Raw genomic sequence first — 18,977 nt, 5'->3', positions numbered from 1 at the left:
CTTATGTTTCATTTTTTCCTTGCAGGCCCTCAATCCGCCAATCTTCAAGATGACTGTGTGTTAAAGCTGAAAGTGCTATATATCCTCACACAGCAACTCTATGTTGGCGGCTTATTCACCATCAAGGCTGTGTGGGGTGACAAAGAGCGTGTAAAGTTTATTAGTGATATGTTGATGCGGCTCTCGACCATACCCAGGAATATATATGAAATAAAGAAATCAGTTGCACGGAAAGGGCTAATCACTGCGATGAGCCGGTCTTTGGCCAATGTTCCAGAACTTAAGCTGGACAAAATAGGAGGCAGGTTTCCTGAGTATAAATATGATGGCCCAGAATTTACTCTGGAGGATTACGCCCAGTGCGTAAGGGAAGTTCGTCTCGCAGCAAGCCGACTTGCCGAGGGTCTTGATCTGACCAAGTATCACGCGGCTTACGATGACAACCATAAGAGTGCGTCGCCTCCCAGTTTTGCACCAATGGACCTTACTCCTCGGTGCCGTAAGCACTTTTTTGCCTCTGATGTTGATCCGTCGACCATCATGATAGAGGAAGTTGAATTTCATGCTTCAATCAATTGCACCTGGGATATGAACAACTTCCAGATCCAAGACCTCAAAAGCCCGGCACAGGATGACCCGGAGGCGGCTTAAACAAGGCCATTCTTGAAGCTTCAACCTGGAGACAAAACTGAATCAGGAGGAGGCTTGCCACCTGGATAATATGGAAAAAACTTTGGCCTTCGTGAGCCATGTAATATTTTTATGTGTAACAAACTGCTACATATTTGCACGAGTATGGATGCCAAAACTTTCTGGGATTACCTTTTAATACAAGTCACCTTTTTGAGCTGTCCTTGTCTCGTAAATGTGTTTTGTTCCCCTCTTTCAAAAGAAGGATGTTAGAATGACCAAGCTTTGGATGACTCAGTAAGACTATTGGATCTTTGCCTGAAAAGGTTAACACCATATAAGGTGACAAATAAGTCGGCTCAGTGAGTCACAATGGGTAGACGGGCTTGCAAGGCTCTAGTCGTACCCTAAGAGGTTTTTGCAAAAACCTTTATGTTTTTAGACTGGCGGGTGAGCCTCAAGTCAAGCTTCAGTGAAGCAGGTTCGGAACCCATCGTTACTCTATTTTCCATATGTCGGCTCTCCGTGACATCTCAATGTTGTAACCTTGGTAAGTTCAAGATCCAAAATAGATTGACTTGCCAAGAGTACACGGGGTCAATAAGGGGAGTCGCTTTTGAGATACAGTCCAGTATAACAATTCCAATGCATTAATTTTTCACTAGCTAAGAGGGTATTAAGGCGGAACTCTATGAGTTAGAAGCCCCCAAGTCACCTATGATGAAGGAAAAACGGGCATAGGATTGCAAAAGACAATGTTGTTACTGCTAAACAACTTGGGGACTATTAGCCCCCAAGTAAGCCGGTTTTATCTTTCATGATCATAAATTGGCGCATATGTTTGAACCGTGCGCATGGCACTTGGTCCTCTTTGGCTTACTAGCATCTATGTTTGAACGATCGCAATAGGGCATCTCATCCTCTTTGATACTAATAGCGTCCATGTTGGAATGACCTCCTTGGCGGCGACTCATCCTCTTGGGCGGCCTATGTAAACAATAAAGACTCATGCTCAATATATAGGCTAAAACTGCAAAGAACCCGAATTTCGTGGGCGCCAGCTTTATTATTGTGATATAAATTGTACAAAATACAAAACTATGTACATGAATAAGGAGTTGATGGCTCTAAGTGTAGTAAGGCCGCAGGTGAGCAATGTTCCACGGACGAGTCGTCTCTTTCTCCGAGGTTAGCCTATCAGGGCAAAGATCGATCAAGTAGTAAGAGCCGTTGCGAAGGCTCTTGCTTATGATAAAAGGTCCTTCCCATGGATGCGATAGCTTCTACATGCGTGTGTGATATTGAATCAGTAGAAGCACTAAGTCGCCCTCCTAAAAACCCGACTCTTGACCCGTCGACTGTGTAGCGATGCAGGTCTTGTTGGTAGATAGATGATGGTCCTGTGGCCAAATCATGCTCTTCCTCCAGAGCATCAATGGAATCCTGACGTGCTTGTTCATTATCTTCTTCAACACATGCGGCAACTCTTGAAGATTCATGCCTTATATTTCTTGGAAGAACCGCCTCGGCCCCATAGACAAGAAAAAAGGCAGTGTGACCAATGGATCTGTTCGGTGTTGTTCTGATGCTCGAAAGTACTAGGGGGAGTTCTTCGACCCAACAACCCTGAGTGCGTTGCAAAGGAACCATGAGCCGGTGCTTGATCCAATGCAAGATCTCCTCGTTAGTCTGCTCAGCTTGACCATTGGATTGTGTAAGAGCCACCGTGGATACGTCAAGTAAGATGTGCTCCCGCTGACAAAACTCCTTCATTGCCCCCTTGGACAAATTAGTACCATTATCAGTAATGATGTTGTGGGGATGACCAAAACAAAAAATCAGCTTCTTGAGGAACTTGACTGCTGTCTCTGCCTCACAATTGCTGACCGACTCTGCTTCAAACCACTTCGTAAATTTTTCAACTGCCACCAACAAATGAGTCTTTTTGTCGGAAGTCATTTTCAACGGGCCGACCATATCAAGCTCCCAAACGAGAAAAGGCCATGTGATTGGGATCATGCACAATTCTTGAGCCGGCACGTGCACTTGGCAGCCAAACTTTTGACACCCATTGCATCGCCGTACTATATCCTCTGCATCAGTATGAGCCGTCGACCAATAGAAACCATGGCGGAAATTCTTTGACACTAAGGATCATGACCTGGCGTGATGCCCACAATCAGCAGCATATATCTCATTGAGGATATCTCGCCCTTCCTCGGGGGAAACACAACGCTGACATGTTGGAAAAATGCCCTAGAGGCAATAATAAATTAGTTATTATTATATTTCCTTGTTCATAATAATCATTTATTATCCATGCTAGAATTGTATTGATTCGAAACTCAAATACATGTGTGGATACATAGACAACACACTGTCCCTAGTGAGCCTCTAGTTGAATAGTTTGTTGATCAAAGATGGTCAAGGTTTCCTGGCCATAGGCAAGTGTTGTCACTTGATAACGGGATCACATCATTAGGAGAATCATGTGATGGACAAGACCCAAATTATGTACGTAGCATATTGATCATGTCATTTTATTGCTATTGTTATCTGCGTGTCAAGTATTTATTCCTATGACCATGAGATCATATAACTCACTGGCACCGGAGGAATACCTTGTGTGCATCAAACATCACAACATAACTAGGTGACTATAAAGGTGCTCTACAGGTATCTCCGAAGGTGTCCGTTGAGTTAGTATGGATCAAGACTGGGATTTGTCACTCCGTGTGACGGAAAGATATCTCGGGGCCCACTCGGTAATACAACATCACACACAAGCCTTGCAAGCAATGTGACTAAGTGTGAGTCACGGGATCTTGTATTACAGAACGAGTAAAGAGACTTGCTGGTAACAAGATTGAAATAGGTATGCGGATACCGACGAATCTTGGGCAAGTAACATACCGAAGGACAAAGGGAATGACATACGGGATTATATGAGTCCTTGACACTAAGGTTCAACCGATAAGATCTTCGGAGAATATGTAGGATCCGATATGGGCATCCAGGTCCCGCTATTGGATATTGACCGAGGAATGCCTCGGGGCATGTCTACATAGTTCTCGATGATGTTTTAGTATAGTTGAGTTATATGTGTGGTTATCGAATGTTGTTCGGAGTCCCGGATGAGATCACGGACGTCACGAGGGTTTCCGGAATGGTCGGGAGACGAAGATTGATATATAGGATGACTTCTTTTGGTTACCGGAAGGTTTTCGGGCATTACCGTGATTGTACCGGGAGTGACGAATGGGTTCCGGATATTCACCAGGAGGGGGGCAACCCACCCGGGGGATGCCCAAAGGCCCTAGGGGTGGCGCACCAGCCCTTAGAGGTCTGGTGGGACATCCCAAAGGGACCTATGTGCCAAGAAAGAAAAACCAAAGAAAAAGGGAAAGGTGGGAAGGAAGAGAAGGACTCCACTTTCCAATCCTAGTTGGACTAGGATTGGAGTAGGACTCCTCCTCCTCCCTAGCCGGCGCACCCTTGAGGGCTTGGCCCTCAAGGAAAGCCTCCTCCTCCTCCCTCCTATATAAAGTGGTGATTTAGGGATGATTTGGGACAACTTTTGCCACGTGCAAGTCAGATCTAGACACCATAGTTCTTCCTCTAGATCGTATTTCTGTGGAGCTCGGGCAGAGCCCTGCAGGAGTAGATCGTCACCACCACTGGAGCGCGGTCACGCTACCGGAGAACTCATCTACTTCTCCTTCTTACTTGCTGGATCAAGAAGGCCGAGATCATCATCGAGTTGTACGTGTGTTGAACGCGGAGGTGTCATCAGTTCGGCACTAGATCGGAATGGATTGTGGGACGGATCGCGGGACGGTTCATGGGGCTGATCGAGGGACGTGAAGACGTTCCACTACATCAACCGCGTTTCTTAACGGTTCCTGCTGTGCGATCTACAAGGGTACGTAGATCCAAATCTCCTCTTGTAGATGGACATCACCATGATAGGTCTTCGTGTGCGTAGGAAAAAAATTGTTTCCCATGCAACGTTCTCCAACATGACAAACTCCACAGGTGCTCTGTTTGTGTAACTCGCCCTTATGGATAACCATGGACTTGCACCGCCGTACAATCTGTCAAGCGAACATTTCATCAGTTGGCATCTCACCTCGGGCCAGATAAGCCATGCAAGGAACTGTCTAGTCAGGAATTGCCCGGAGAGTCGCCACCAGTTGTGATTCCGGGTGAGGAACTACTATGTCCTCTTTAGAAAACAACTTCACAAAAGGGTTATGCAAGACATCGAAGAACACATTGGGGGGGATAGGCTTGCGTTGTGATCCAAGTCATGATAAAGCATCAGCCGCCTCGTTCTGTCGATGATCAATATGATGTACGTGGTAGCCATTAAACTGACCTGCCACCTGGGTCACCGCATGCCTATAAGCCGCCATCAATGGGTCCTTTGAATCCCAAGTTATTGATAATTGTTGACACACCAAATGTGAATAGCCCAAGCACCTGACTTGGCCGAGGTTTATCTCCTTAGCTGTCCTGGATCCAAGTTGCAATGCCTAATATTCAGCCGCGTTATTGGTGCAAGGAAACATGAGACGCAAAATATACCAGAATTTGTCGCCTCGTGGGGAAGATAGCACCACTCCAGCTCCTGATCCCTCTGCCTAGAACCATCAAAATGAATAGTCCAGTATCTGTTATAAGGCCTATCTTCCAGAATGTGCAACACGGTCCAATTGTTGATGAAATCCACCAGAGCTTGAGACTTGATGGCCGTGTGAGGCATATACTTCACATGGTGGGGACCAAGCTCAATCACACATTTAGCAATCCCCCATAGGTCTGACGGTTCTGTATAATGTCCCCAATTGGCGCCGAACTGACCATGGTGATTGGATGCTCCTAGAAGTAGTGCTTCAACTTCCGGCTTGCCATAAAAACCCCAAAGACCAGCTTCTTCCAATGAGGGTATCAGTGCTTAGACAAGGTCAATACCTCACTGAGAAAATACGCTGGCCATTGAACTGGATACTCCTTGCCTTCTTCCTTGCGTTCAACAACCACCGCCACACTTACTACTTTGGAGTTAGCAGAAATGTATAAGAGCATTGGTTGCTTATCAGTTGGGGCAACTACATAGGCGGCTCAACAAGTTGCTTCTTCAGGGCTTAAAAAGCCTTGTTAGCTTCATCGGTCCAAACAAAATGATCCATTTTCTTGAGCAACTGATAGAGGGGCATAGCCTTCTCACTAAGGCGACTTATGAAACGACTCAGTGATGCAATTCAAGCTGCCATGCGCTGGACCTGATTGATGTTAGCCGGCTTACCAAGCAAGGTTATCGCCTTCATTTTGCGTGGGTTAGCCTCGATACCACGTTCTGACACCAGGAAACCTAATAACTTTCCTACAGGAACCCCAAAGACACACTTGGTCGAGTTAAGATTCATTTGATACATCCGAAGGTTGTCGAATGTCTCCCTTAGATGGCCCAAAAGTGTCTCCTTCTTCTGTGACTTTACCACGATATCATCGACGTAAGCATGAACATTACGACGAATCTAACTGTGCAAATGGTTCTGAATGCAACGCTTACAAGTCGCCCCCGCACTCTTAAGCCCAAAAGGCATTGAAACATAGCAAAAAGCACCAAAGGGGGTTATATAGGCCATCTTCTCCTGATCCTCCTTGGCCATCTTGATCTGGTGATAACTAGAGTATGCATCCAGAAAGCACAAACGCTCACAACCCGCCCTACAGTCAATGATTTGATCGGTACGGGGAAGGGCAAAGCGATCTTTTGTGTAAGATTTACTGAGGTCTGTATAGTCGATGCACATGTGAAAAGTGTTGTTCTTCTTGAGAACTAAGACCGGGTTAGCCATCCATTCAGGATGAAAAACATCGACGATGAACCTAGAGGCCAAAAGCCGGGCGACTTCTTCCCCAATTGCCTTACACCTCTCCTCGTTGAAATGACGGAGGTACAGTCGAACCGGCTTCATCCGGGGATCTACATTGAGATGCTGCTCAATGAATTCTCTCGGTACTCCTGGCATGTCAGAAGGTTTCCATGCAAAGATGTCCCGATTCTCACGGATGAATTTAATGAGCACGCTTTTCTATTTGGGATCCAAACCTGTCCCAATAGTAAACTCCTTAGAAGAGTCACCAGGGGTGAAATCAACTTGTTTCGTATCATCTGTCGGCTTGAACTTAAGGGGCGGCTCAGAATCAACATTTGGTTTTTTTGAGCGGGCTCATGTCAGCCGGGTCCACATTGGCCTTCAACTCTTTAGCACCGCATGCCGACTCAGCATATGTGGCATCTCCTTCTTCGCATTCCTGCACTATCTTCCGTTCCCCATTAACTGTGATGGTGCCTTTAAGACCGGGCATCTTAAGCTTGAGGTACACATAGCAAGGCCTGGCAATGAAGCAGGCTTAAGGCTGCCGCTCATATAGAGCATGATAAGGACTCTTAATTTTGACCACCTAAAACAACAATGCCTCACTCCTGTAATTGGATTCATCACCAAAAGCCACATTCAACTTGATCCGCCCAACTGGATATGCTGACTTACCTGGTACAATGCCATGGAAAACTATGGTTGAAGGCATCAAATATTTCTCAGTAAAGTCCATCCGCCGGAAAGTATCGTACTATAGGATGTTGATGTTGCTACCTCCATCCATGAGGACCTTAGAGAGGGTGTATCCCCCGACCTGAGGCACCACCCCCAATGCTAAGTCGCCAGGGTTATCGATCTGGGGCGGATGATCAGCCCTGCTCCATGTGACAGGTTGTTCAGACCAATTGAGGTACCTGGGAACCGCTGGTTCAGTCATGTTGATCGCCCTCTGGTTGATTTTCTTATCCCTTTTACACGTGTTAGTGGTGAAAACATGGTATTGACCGCCATTTAACTACTTAGGATTGCTCTAAAAGCTGCCCTGATTGTTTGGCTGCTGAAAACTGCCTTGGTCATTATACTGCTGATTACCCTTGCAAGACGGCTGTCCACCGTTGTTATGTGAGCCGCCTCGCCCATGAGGACCCGAAGTATGAAAATCTCCAAACGAGCCACCTCGTGGCCCGCCCGGACCAAATCGACCCGGATGGCCACCACCATTTCCTCCTTGGTGATCTGTGGATGCTTGAAGACGGAATTCTTCCATTACAAAACAGTTTTCCAAAGAATGGTTATACGGGGCATCCGGGGTACTATGCTTATGGAAAGGTCCCTTAAGTAGCTCTTCGTAATTGCGCGGTTTCTCCCACAAAAGCACCGATCTTGACGAGTGTTTCGGTGCTGGTTCCTTGGCCCAGCGCTAGCGTTGACAATGAAATCAAATGCGCCATCTTGTTGCCTCCTCTTTCCTTGGCCTCCCTAGTTGTTGTTGCACCCATGAGCCTCGAAGTGACTCTTATCCCCATCTCCCTTTTTAAATTCACTCGCCTTCTAATCCTCGTAGCTTGCATCCTTGGTGCGATCTTACTCGGCGTACCTAGTGAGGGTGTCCATGAACTCGCCCATATCCTGCAACTTTCGTTTAAGATACCGAGCTTCAAAACCAGAGGTAGAAAATGGTAGTTCTTCTCCAAGATTAACATGGCATGAGCCGCCGTGATGTCATCCGATGAATGAATAATTTATATGACTCGCCTTGTCCAATGGTGGGCTGACTCATCTGCCCGCTGAACGCAATGTTGTAAATCTACAATCGTCATTGGACACTTGCAAGTTCCATGGAAGTTCTTAACGAACTTCCCCTTCAGTTCTGCCCAAGTGTTGATGGAGTTGGGTGGTAAATGTTTCAACCACGTGCAAGCCAGCCCCTCTAACATCATGGTGAAATACTTGGCGCAGACAGCATCACTGGCATCAAGCATGTCCATTGACACCTTGTAACTCTCAACCCATGCCCCCGGCTCAAGATCAGGTGTATAATTAGGTACCTTACGAGTGCCCTTGAAGTCCCTGGGCATGCTCTCATTGCGAAGGGCAAACGATAGGCAGGGCACACCTACGTTCCTTCCTCCCAATCCACTGTATGCAGGGCCCGGCTGGGCATAAGTTGGAACTACCTGGGCCGCCAGTGCTGCCGTCGCCTCCTCTTCTGCGTGTCGGGCAGATCGTGCAACGTTGACAAGCGCCTGAGCGTTTGATGGTTGCATCTTTGGTGGGTTGACCTAAGGTTGTTGTCGACGGCCGCTGTTGGAAACCGTCGGGGGATCATCTAGGCGGTTCTTCGTATGGCTTGCCAGCAGTGTGGAGTGCAGTTGATCACGACTGTATGAGAACTGCGCCTGCTGGAGCACCGCCGTCTTCAGCATCCCAATGGAGTTCCTTCATTCCACCTCAAGCGTGGTGTTTCCATGAATAGGAAGATAGTCCAAGTGACAGGTTGAAGCCAACACGTTATCCACCGGGTTGGAGAAGTGGCCTTGGGGTGTTTGGAAGTGCTGAGCCGCCTGCTGGATCAGTGGGGGTTGAGTTGGTAGCTGGATGACCTCGACCTACAGATTTGTCTAACGAGGCGGGTTATGCTCCGCGCCAGGCGTCTGTGGGCTGCTAAATAGACGAGTGGGGTTAAGATTGGCTGGGATGTGACTCTGATGCCACCTCTGGTGCACCGCATAAGACGCGACCCTGTGACGCTCAAGTCGCCATGCCTCCATCTTCAAGCATTCTGCCTCTTCGTTATTCCGGGCGTGCTGATCCATCAATCGGGTCTTTTCGACATCAATCTCGCGTTGTATCTAAGCAATATCCTTTCGTAGTTTGGCCATTTCCGCATTGACTTCCTCCTGCTTATCAGCCGTCACAGCGACTGCCATGAGTTTTGATATCTCAAGCATTAGATCCGTCATGGCCCGGGGTGGCATTTTTCCAGACCCGCTAGCTCCATTGGCGGTCACCGCATGTGGCTGATTTTGAGCCGCCGTTGCTCCCGCCATGTAGATGGCGACTTGGCGTAGTAACTCCTGTGGCCCTTTGGAAATCGTCGCCTTAGGAAAGCCCCCAAGCCTTCCCTCGTAAAGAGGGCAAATTGAATATGTATCTCCCATGGATGACTCGCCGTCTTAGTTGACAGGGGTATCTCCGCCGGTTACCGGCTCATCCGGGAGTCTAATACGTCTCCAATGTATCTATAATTTTTGATGGTTTCATGCTATTATCTTGTCAAACTTTGGATGTTTTGTATGCCTTTTATATCTTTTATTGGACAAACCTATTAACTTAGTGCCAAGTGCCAGTTCCTGTTTTTTCCGTGTTTTTGACCCTTTTCAGAGGAGGATTTTAAACGGAGTCCAAACGGAATAAAACTTCCGAAAAGATGTTTTCCGAAACAGAAGACGATCGGGAGACTTGAGAACCAAGGTAGAGGGTCACCAGGGACCCCACAAGCCTTCATGGCGCGGCCAGGGGGGGTCGCGCCTCCCAGGCTTGTGGGCTCCCTGGCCCTCCTCTGCCCTAGGTCTTTCTCCTATATATTCCCTAAAATCGCAAAAAAATCAAGAGAGCCACGAAAATACTTTTCCGCCGCCGCAAGCTTCTGTCTCCGCAAGATCCCATCTCGGGCACGTTCTGGTGCCCTGCCGGAGAGGGATTCGGATACATAGGGCTTCTTCATCAACACCATGACCTCTCCGATGATGCATGAGTAGTTCACCATAGACCTACGGGTCCATATCTAGTATCTAGATGGCTTCTTCTCTCTCATGGATCTTCAATACAAAGTTCTCCATGATCTTCATGGAGATCTATCCGATGTAATCTTCTTTTGCGGTGTTTTGTCGAGATCCGATGAATTGTGGATTGATGATCATATTATCTATGAATCTTATTTGAGTTTCTTCTGATCTCTTATATGCATGATTTCATTTCCTTGTAATTCTCTTCGAGTTGTGGGTTTTGTTTGGCCAACTTGATCTATGATTCTTGCAATGGGAGAAGTTCTTGGTTTTCGGTTCATATCGTGCGGTGACCTCACCCAGTGACAGAAGGGGTAGCGAGGCACGCATCACGTTGTTGCGATCAAGGGTAAAAAGATGGGGTTTTCATCACTGGTTTGAGTTTGTCCCTCTACATCATGTCATCTTGCTTAAGGCGTTACTCTGTTCGTCATGAACTCAATACACTAGATGCATGCTGGATAGCGGTCGATGTGTGGAGTAATAGTAGTAGATGCAGAAAGTATCGGTCTACTTGTCTTGGACGTGATGCCTATATGTATTATCATTGTCTTAGATATCGTCATGACATTGCGCGGTTCTATCAATTGCTCGACAGTAATTTGTTCACCCACCGTAATATTTGCTATTTTGAGAGAAGCCTCTAGTGAACACTATGTCCCCCGGGTCTACTTCACATCATATTTTCAGCCTTACACTTTTACTTCGTTGCACTTTCCGCCTTCAGATCTCACTTTGCAATCAATCTTGAAGGGATTGACAACCCCTTTATAGCGTTGGGTGCAAGCTTTTTTGTGTTTGCGCACGTACTCTGGACTTGACGCGATTATCCTACTAGATTGATACCTTGATTCTCAAACTCAGGGAAATACGTACTGCTCCTGTGCTACATCACCCTTTCCTCTTCAAGGGAAAAACCAGCGCAAGCCAAGTCTCCGTCAACGTACCAATTTCTGGCGCTGTTGTCTGTTGCCGTAGCAGAAGAATTTCTGGCGCCGTTGCCGGGGAGGATCAAGTCAAGAACTCATCCAAGTAAGTGTCGCAAACTCATCTCTTGCATTTACTTTTTGCCTCTCGTTTTCCTCTCCCCCACTTCTGAAAAACAAAAAATTACAAAAATATTTGCCTTTTTCGTTTGCTCTTTTCTTCGTTTGCCTTTTTCGTTTGCCTTTTTCGTTCGCCCTTTTCTCTCGCTTGCTTTTTGTTCGGTTGTGTTGGATAGTCTATCTGTCATCATGGCTAGATCCACCACTTCGAACGATACTCCCGAGAACGAAGTTCTCAATTTCAAACAAATTGAGGAAGAAAACTTAAAGGATGCTTGGTATAGGATTTGCAATGCTCAGAGTAGATCTACTCATAAGCAATCCACTACCGTCCTGCTTCGCAGTTTTTATGTGGGTATTTCTCCTTGGAATAGGTATATTCTTGACACCATCATACGTGGAAATTTCTTGGGTAGCCATACCGTTGATTCTTACGGAGCTGTAATAAATTTGGTAGGCTCACCGCCACTCATGGTTAATGGAACTACCTTAACTCTAGAACATGTGATGTAGGCTGGATGCCATTGAAAATAAAGTTACTACGATTGAATTTATTGAGAATTTGGATAAAAAGATCCACGATCAAATCACTTAGTACGGATCCAAGGTGGGAATGGTTTTGAAAATTTTAAAGGAGAAGGAACCCATAGTTAATGAAATACTAAATCATGACTCCGCTAGGATTGGCAAACTAGAGGATGTTATAACCAACTTGGGTTCCACTTTTGCCGTTGTGCAGAATACTCCAAATTTTGCCCACAATAAATTCACCAAGTCTGTTTTTGTTCCTAATAATAGTGGTGAATCATCTAGTAAGAAAGATGAAGACCTGAAGATGATGAGTGATCACGCTACTTATGCTTTGAGCACCAAAGACGACGATACGTGATTCTATCGCTTTATGCCTAGCTATGGGCGTTAAACAATAGTGCTTGTTGGGAGGCAACCCAATGAATTTATCTTGTTATTTCTGTTTGTTGCATCCACACCATCATAATTCTGTTATGATCGTGTCTTTTGTGTTTCTTTTTGTGTTTGAGCCAAGCAAAACCTTTATGACTAGTCTTGGTGATGGCTGTTTGATCCTGCTGCAAAAAGACAGAAACTTTTCGCTCACGAGATTATTTTTCATTTTTATTAATAAAGAGATTTTGAGTTGATTCTATTTGCTTCTGGTTAATATGCCTTTTTTCCCAGGCAGTCGTAATTTTTAAGAATTTTTCAGGTACCAGAAGTATACGAAGTATACAGATTGCTACAGACTGGTCTGTTTTTGACAGATTCTGTTTTTTGTTGAGTTGGTTGCTTGTTTTGATGAAACTATGGTTAGTATCGGGGGGTACAAGCCATGGAAAAGTGAGAATACAGTAATCTAACACCAATATAAATAGAAATCAAGATTCCTATAGTACCTAAAGAGGTGGTAGTTTGTTTTCTTGTGCTAATAATATCACGAGTTTCTGTTTAAGTTTTGTGTTGTGAAGTTTTCAAGTTTGGTGTGATGTTCTCATGGACAAAGGGATAAAGAGTGGAAATAGCTCAAGCTTGGGGATGCCCAAGGTATCCCAAGCCAAATTCAAGGACACCAAAAAGCCTAAGCTTGGGGATGCCCCGGGAAGGCATCCCCTCTTTCGTCTTCAATCCATCGGTAACATTACTTGGAGCTATATTTTTATTCACCACATGATATGTGTTTTCTTGGAGCGTCTTGTATCGTAGGAGTCTTTTTTTTGTTGTGTCACAATCATCCTTGCTGCACACCTTTTGAGAGAGACATGCACTCATCGTGATTTTGCTAGATTGCTCATTGTGCTTCACATATATCTTCTGAGCTAGATAATTTTGCTCTATGTGCTTCACTTAGATCTTTTAGAGCACGGCGGTGCGTAACTTGGTAGTTCGCTTGTGCTATGAAAGTAGTCCCAAAGGTGATAGGTACCCAAAGAGGATACAAAAACATCCATCTTCATGTGCATTGAGTAGAAAGAGAAGTTTGATTCCACTCAATTAGTTTTCAGACGTGGATTCGGTAATATTAAGAGTTATGTTAGTAGGGTGTTGTGAATCTAGAAGTACTTGTGTTGAAGTTAGTGATTCCCGTAACATGCATGTATGGTGAACCGCTATGTTGGGAAGTCGGGGCATAATTGATCTATTGATTGTCATCCTTTGTGTTGCGGTCGGGATCCCGTGATGGTTAACACCTACCAACCCTTCCCCAAGGAGTATGCGTTTAGCACTTTGTTTCGATTACTAATAAAAACTTTCGCAACAAGTATGTGAGTTCTTCATGACTAATGTGAGTCCATGGTATAGACGCAATTTCACCTTCCACCATTGCTAGCTTCCCTACTACCGCGCAATTTTAGCCGGTGCACAAACCCACCATATGTCTTCCTCAAAACAGCCACCATACCTACCTACTATGGCATTTCCATAGCCATTCCGAGATATATTTGTTGGGGAACGTCGCATGGGAAACAAAAATTTTCCTACGCGGACGAAAACCTATCATGGTGATGTTCATCTACAAGGGGGATTTCAGATCTCCGTACCCTTGTAGATCGCACAGCAGAAGCGTTAATAAACGCGGTTGATGTTGTGGAACGTCCTCACGTCCCTTGATCCGCCCCGCGAACCATCCCATGATCCGCTCCGATCTAGTGTTGAACGGACGGCACCTCCGCTTTCATCACACGTACAACTCGACGATGATCTCGGCCTTCTTGATCTAGCAAGAGAGACGGAGAGTTAGATGAGTTCTCCGGCAGCGTGACGGTGCTCCGGAGGTTGGTGGTGATCTAATCTCAGCAAGGCTCTGCCCGAGCTCCGCAGAAACGCGATCTAGAGGAAAAACCGTGGAGGTATGTGGTCTGGCTGCCGTGGAAAAGTTATCTCAAATCAGCCCTAAAACCTCCATATATATAGGGGGGAGGGGAGGGGCCTTGCCTTGGGGCTCAAGGATCCCCAAGGGGTTCGGTCGATGGGGGGGAGGAGGAGTCCTCCTCCAATCCTAGTCCAACTAGGATTGGAAGGTGGAGTCCTTCCCACTTCCCCTTTTTTTCCTTTCTCCTTTGATTTTCTATCTCCCTGCGCAGGGGCCTCTCTGGGCTTTCCCACCAGCCCACTAAGGGCTGGTGCTGCACCCCTAAGGCATATGGGCTTCCCCGGGGTGGGCTGCCCCCCCCCTGGGTGAACATCCGGAACCCATTCGTCATTCCCGGTACATTCCCGGTAATTCCGAAAACCTTCCGGTAATCAAATGAGGCCATCCTATATATCAATATTCATCTCCGGACTATTTCGGAAACCGTCATAACGTCGGTGATCTCATCCGGGACTCCGATCAACATTGGGTAACCAACCATATAACTCAAATATGCATAAAACAATGTCGCACCTTAAGTGTGCAGGCCCTGTGGGTTCGAGAACTATGTAGACATGACCCGAGGGACTCCTCGGTCAATATCCAATAGCGGGACCTGGATGCCCATATTGGATCCTACATATTCTACGAAGATCTTATCGTTTGAACCTCAGTGGGAAGGATTCGTATAATCCCGTATGTCATTCCATTTGTCCTTCGGTATGTTACTTGCCCGAGATTCGATCGTCAGTATCCGCATACCTATTTCAATCTCGTTTACCGGCAAGTCTCTTTACTCGTTCCGTAATACAAGATCCCGCAACTTACACTAAGTCACATTGCTTGCAAGGCTTGTGTGTGATGTTGTATTATCGAGTGGGCCTCGAGATACCTCTCCGTCGCACGGAGTGACAAATCCCGGTCTTGATCCATACTAACTCAACGGACACCTGCGGAGATACCTGTAGAGCATCTTTATAGCCACCCAGTTACGTTGTGGCATTTGATACACACAAAGTATTCTTCCGGTGTCAGTGAGTTATATGATCTCATGGTCATAGGAATAAATACTTGACATGCAGAATACAGTAGCAACAAAATGACATGATCAACATGCTACGTCTATTAGTTTGGGTCTAGTCCATCGCATGATTCTCCCAATGATGTGATCCAGTTATCAAGCAACAACACCTTGTACATAGTCAGAAGACCCTGACTATCCTTGATCAACTGGCTAGCCAACTAGAGGCTTGCTACGGATAGTGTTTTGTCTATGTATCCACACATGTATCTAAGTCTTCATTCAATACAATTATAGCATGGATAATAAACGATTATCTTAATACAGGAATTATAATAATAACTTATTTATCATTGCCTCTAGGGCATAATTCCAACATGCCATGCAACTCCCCACCGTTCCGTCTCATGACTTGTGCCTTCACTCTCATATTGCCATTGCATGATCGTAAGATAGCTAGCGAGATGTTTCAATGTCATACGCCAAGCTAGATCGTTGCACATCCTGGTACACTGTCGGAGTCATTTCATATAGAGTCATCATTGCTCTAAGTATTGAGTTGTGAGTAAATAAAAGTGATGATCATCATTATTAGGGCATTGTCCCATGTGAGGAAATAAAAAAAAGAGTCCAAAAACGCCCACCAAAAAAAAGAGCCCAAAGAGCCCAAACAAAAAAACAAAAAAAAGAGAGAAAAGAGAGAAGGGACAATGCTACTATCTTTTTCCACACTTGTGCTTCATAATAGCACCCTGTTCTTCATGATTGGGAGCATCTCATTTCGTCACCACCATATGCTAGTGGGAATCTTTATTATATAACTTGGCTTCTATATTCCAATTATGGGCTTCCTCAAATTTCCCTAGGTCTTCATGAGCAAGCAAGTTGGATGCACACCCACTAGTTCTCCTTTTGAAATATCACATACTTATAGCTCTAGTGCATCCTTTGTATGGCAATCCCTACTCATTCACATTGATATCTATTAATGGGCATCTCCATAACCCTTTGATACGCCGAGTCAATGTGACCATCTCCTCCGTTTTTCTCTCACAACCACCACCACACTCTATTCCACCTATAGTGCTATATCCATGGCTCACGCTCATGTATTGCGTGATAGTTGTAAAAGGTTTGAGAAAGTAAGAGTGCAAAAACAATTACTTGGCCAATACCGGGGTTGTGCATGATTTAAATTAGTTGTGTGGGGATGATGGAGCATAGCCAGACTATATGATTTTGTAGGGATAACTTTGTTTGGCCTTGTTATTTCGACAGTTCATGATTACCTTGCTAGTTTGCTTGAAGTATTATTGTTTTCATGTCAATAGAAAACTATTGTTTTGAATCTTACGGATCAGAACATTCATGTCACATGAAAGAAGTTACAAAGAACAACTATGCTAGGTAGCATTCCACATCAAAAATTTAGTCTTTATCACTTCCCTACTCGAGGACGAGCAGGAGTTAAGATTGGGGATGCTTGATACGTCTCCAACGTATCTATAATTTTTGATGGTTTCATGCTATTATCTTGTGAAAGTTTGGATGTTTTGTATGCCTTTTATACCTTTTTTTGGACTAACTTATTAACTCAGTGCCAAGTGTCAGTTCCTGTTTTTTCCGTGTTTCTGACCATTTTCAGAGGAGGATTTTAAACGGGTCCAAACGGAATAAAACTTACGAAAAGATTTTTCCGAAACAGAAGACGATCGGGAGACATGAGAATCAATGCAGAGGGTCACCAGGGACCCCACAAGCCCTCATGGCGCGGCCAGGGGGGCCCGTGCCTCTCAGGCTTGTGGGCTCCCTAGGCTTCCTCTGCCCTAGGTCTTTCGCCTATATATTCCCTAAAATCCCAGAAAAAATCAAGAGAGCCACGAAAATACTTTTCCGCCGCCGCAAGCTTTTGTGTTCGCAAGATCCCATCTGGGGCACGTTCTGGTGCCATGCCGGAGGGGGGATTCGGATACGGCGGGCTTCTTCATCAACACCATGACCTCTCCGATGATGCGTGAGTAGTTCACCATAGAGCTACGGGTCCATAGCTAGTAGCTAGATGGGTTCTTCTCTCTCTTGGATCTTCTATACAAAGTTCTCCATGATCTTCATGGAGATCTATCCAATGTGATCTTCTTTTGTAGTGTGTTTGTCGAGATCCGATGAATTGTGGATTTATGATCAGATTATCTATGAATCTTATTTGAGTTTCTTCTGATCTCTTATATGCATGATTTCATATCCTTGTAATTCTCTTCGAGTAGTGGGTTTTGTTCGGCCAACTTGGTCTATGATTCTTGCAATGGGAGAAGTGCTTGGTTTTGGGTTCATACCGTGCGGTGACCTCACCTAGTGACAGAAGGGGTAGCGAGGCACGCATTGTGTTGTTGCCATCAAGGGTAAAAAGATGGGGTTTTCATCATTGGTTTCAGTTTATTCCTCTACATCATGTCATCTTGCTTAAGGTGTTACTCTGTTCGTCATGAACTCACTACACTAGATGTATGCTGGATAGCGTTGATGTGTGAACTGATAGTCGTAGATGCAGAAAGTATCACTCTACTTGTCTCGGACGTGATGCCTATATGTATGATCATTGCCTTAAATATCGTCATGACTTTGCGCTGTTCTACCAATTGCTCGACAATAATTTGTTCACCCACCATAGTATTTGCTATTTTGAGAGAAGCCTCTAGTGAACACTATGACCCCCGGGTCTACTTGACATCATATTTTCAGCCTTACACTTTTACTTCTATGCACTTTCCTCCTTCAGATCTCACTTTGCAATCAATTTGAAGGGATTGACAACCCCTTTATAGCGTTGGGTGCAAGCTCTTTTGTGTTTGCGGAGGTACTCTGGACTTGACGCGATTCTCCTACTGGATTGATACCTTGGTTCTCAAACTGAGGGAAATACTTAGTGCTCCTGTGCTGCATCACCCTTTCCTCTTCAAGGGAAAAACCAGCAAAAGCCAAGTCTCCGTCAACGTGCCAATTCTGGCGTTGTTGTCTGTTGCCGTAGCAGAGTCCAACCCCCTGCGTAAAGCCGATGAAGGCGTGACGCCGCCCAATCTTGGCTTGGTGGGTTGGGAAAACCAAGTCGGCTCGATGGTGTCGGTGTAGATGTCTGGCTCGGGAACCGGTGCTCCGATTTTCTCGATGAAAACGTGGACCTTGCCAAAGGGGAACCGGTAACCTGATTCGGTTGAATCGGCATCGGGACGCGAGCTTGCATTGTCAATCTAGTGTCTTCCACGGTGGCTCTTGGTCATGACTCCAACCGCATAGCTCCCGAACCCTGGAAGGGCTCCCTTTGAGAATTCAACTGAACCATGCGTAGGCCTCACGGTGGGCACCAACTGTCGTGGTTTTATCATGGCAGATGTCCTCATGAAAGGACTTGATGATGAGGCCATCTGAACTATGTGGCGACTCAAAGGGGTTAATTGCGAACGAGAGACGATTTTACGCAGGTTCGGCCCCTTTGATAGAGGTAAAAGCCTATGTCCTGCTCTGTGTATATTGATGTGGAAATCGATTACAAGGGGGGCAGATTCGCCTGACCTAGCTCTCGATTGATGATAACTTAAGGCTACCAGCCCTAGAGACTCGCCTTTATATACAGGTCGAGGCCCTAGGGTTACAAGATTCCGGGTCAGATATGATTCGTGACCTGAAATGTTTCTAACTCGCCTTACTTCTATCACAAGGAAACTTCTCGAGATCATTCTT

This window comes from Hordeum vulgare, chromosome 3H, assembly GCF_904849725.1.
Source record: "Hordeum vulgare subsp. vulgare chromosome 3H, MorexV3_pseudomolecules_assembly, whole genome shotgun sequence".
NCBI classification, from domain to species: domain Eukaryota; kingdom Viridiplantae; phylum Streptophyta; class Magnoliopsida; order Poales; family Poaceae; genus Hordeum; species Hordeum vulgare.
The sequence above is the reverse complement of the archived record's forward strand: the minus strand, read 5'-3'. Positions refer to the sequence as shown.